The sequence below is a fragment of the Chrysochloris asiatica genome, unplaced genomic scaffold, assembly GCF_000296735.1.
Source record: "Chrysochloris asiatica unplaced genomic scaffold, ChrAsi1.0 scaffold00037, whole genome shotgun sequence".
Taxonomy (NCBI): Eukaryota; Metazoa; Chordata; class Mammalia; order Afrosoricida; family Chrysochloridae; genus Chrysochloris; species Chrysochloris asiatica.
The window spans coordinates 520,801-523,623 of record NW_006408555.1 but is presented as its reverse complement, the minus strand read 5'-3'; the positions used below and the strand labels follow the sequence as shown (position 1 = coordinate 523,623).

Here is a 2,823-nt window from a genome sequence, read left to right as displayed (position 1 = left end):
GATAGCACTCTGGAACAGTGTTTTCAGTATCTCCTTTCAAGAGACCCCTTTCCAGAAAGTGTTTTTGCTTAAATCCAATCCAGCTCTCTCTCTAGAAACTTCCCTGGAGTAACAACTTCTCTAATCACTTCTGAGAGCCTACTTGATTTACCAAACTGGTTTGTATCCTTCAGGCCTGGCTTTGTATATCTGAGGCTGAGATTTCGCCCCCACTTCAGCATCCGAAGGGCAGATGCCTCTTTACCGTTTCCTCACCCCCATTTAACAGGACTCTTGGGTGGCTTCTCTAGAAGCCCCCTGCCTGCTTACCCCCAGCAGTTCTCTCCTTCCCCTCCAGCCCTTCTCATCTCTACAATGTGATCTGACCTGCCACTCCATCTATCTGACTCACTGCCACTGAGCACTCCTTAACAGAATTTCCTCTCTGCCTCATTTCCTTAGAGACATAGGCATGAAGTTTCCCAAAGTAGACTACTTAAAATTAAATATGTTCTTGGTTAACAAAAACAGGGAGCCAAGTACTCTCCTCTCTCTTTGTCAGTGACGAGACTTTAGTCCCTAAAGCAAGCTTTCCTTCTTCAGCACCAGAGCCAACTTGCCTAACCAACCTTCCTATACAGCATGCGGCAGTCCTTCAGGAGCGAAATCAATGGATTCGGACCACTGCTCTGAAGAGAATGCCCTCTCCTACATGCCCTGTTGTTGCTAAGTGCCATCAAGGGGGTACCCACTCATAGAGACCCTGCATAGGGTTTCCAAGGAGCAGAGGGTAGGTTTGAACCGCCAGCCTCATGGTTAGCAAGCCTACATGCAAAGATACACAAATGGGATGAGGTAAATAAGGCAAAAAGCAAGCTGACCAGATCTGTCTGCACATATGGCAATGGACATAGAGTCCAGATGGGTGCCATGTGTGAATCAACTGTTGAAAACAGATTTTTCCATGAGTGGACAGGGTGAACAAAACCTGTGCAAATTTATAACAGATGAAACTGGTCCCATATCACTAAGCACTATGTTCTACAGGATAAGCACTGGACTGCGGACCACAAGGTCAACGGTTCGATCCCACCAGCTGCTCTTCAGGAGAAAGGTGAGGCTTTCTGCTCCCGTAAAGATCACTGAAGCCTCAGGGTTGCTATGAGTCAGAACTGAACAACAACAGCAGCATGTAAAGATGACCCCGCCCAGGCTGAGCAGGACACTTTCAAAGACTCCAGGAGACTTGGACACATTCTTAGGAGAACATCCACAGTCACCAAGGCTGAATAATAGAAACGCAAAAAAAAAAAAACCCAAAAAATGACAGTTTAAATTCAAAATCAATACTTCACTCAAGTATTTTAACAAGGAAAGTAATGAAATACTTTTATTTCATTATGCTCCTGCATAAAATAGTTACCACAGGGGTAAATATTGCTGTGCAATTTTTTAAATTACAAGCAGAATAAACACCATATTCTATTATAGAGACCGACCCTCTACATCAAAACGTTAATAAGCAGCCTGGGGGGCTGGACCCATGGAGGGTGCCGAAGAGGAGAAAAAGAAGGTCCCTGCTGTGCCAGAGACCCTTAACAGAAAGCGAAGGAGTTTCGCAGAACTAAAGATCAAGCGCCTGAGAAAGAAATTTGCCCAAAAGATGCTTCAAAAAGCAAGGAGGCAGCTTATCTGCGAAAAATCCACGTACTATATCACAAGGAATAAGGAGCTCTGGTAGAGTAGTGGTTACGAATCGGGCCGTGAGCTGAAAGATCAGCAGTTTCAAACTACCAGCTGCTCCGCAGGAGAAAGAGGAGGCTTTCTGCTCCCGTAAAGATTTACAGCCTCAGAAACCCTGTTCAGGGTCATTATGGGTCAGAACCGACTCGACGGCACTTAACAATAACATCACAAGGAATATAGGCAGATGTACAGAACTGAGATTCGAATGGTTAGGATGGCAGGAAAAGTGGGCAACTTCTATGTACCTGGTGAGCTCAAACTGGCACCTGGTAACAGGATCAAAGGTATCAATGATGTGAGCCCAAAGGTTTGAAAGGTGTTACAACTTCTTCCCTTCTTCAGATCGTCAATGACACCTTTGTTAAGCTCAACAATGTTTCAATTAACATGTTGAGAACTGTGGAACCATATATTGCCTGGGGGTACCCAAACCTGAAGTCAGTGAATGAACTGATCTACAAGCGTGGTTATGGCAAAAATCAGTAAGAAGTGAATTGCCCTAACAGGTAACATGTTAATTATACATTCTCTTGGTAAATACAGCATGCATGGAGGATCTGATTCATGAGATCTACACTGTTAGGAAACGCTTCAAAGAAGCAAGTAACTTCCTGTGGCCCTTTAAATTATCGTCTCCTCTGGAATAGAAAAGTTAATGGAATGAAGAAAAAGACCATCCATTTTATAGAAGGAAGAAATGCTGGCAACAAGGAAGACCAAATCAACAGCCTTATCAGAAAGATGAACTAAGGTGTCTACCATGATTATTTGTATAATCTGGTCAGCTAATAAAACAGCAAATGTTCTCAAACTGAAACTGTTGTATTGCCAACTTTTAGTTAGCCTGTCCTTTCCCCTTTAATTATTATGATAAACCTTGGTGTATAATAAAATGTAGCCAAATCAACAGTCCATTGCCTGTAAACCTAAAGTCAAATTTGTAAGCTGTGGAAAAGTTTATTAACATGGATACCTCTACAGAAATTTTTTTTTTTAAGTTTTGAACCTTGAACTGTGCCACAAGGCCTAATTCACAGGCATTTGTGCATGATTTGTAGGTAATAAAAGTTGATGCCCACCCCAAAAAAAGGGCAATGT

General features: G+C 42.9%; 1 pseudogene; it reads left to right on the top strand.

Annotated features, from left to right (window-relative positions):
• The first annotated feature begins 1,522 nt into the window (after positions 1-1,522).
• Positions 1,523-2,475, top strand: LOC102820483 (annotated as a pseudogene).
• The last annotated feature ends 348 nt before the right edge of the window (positions 2,476-2,823 follow it).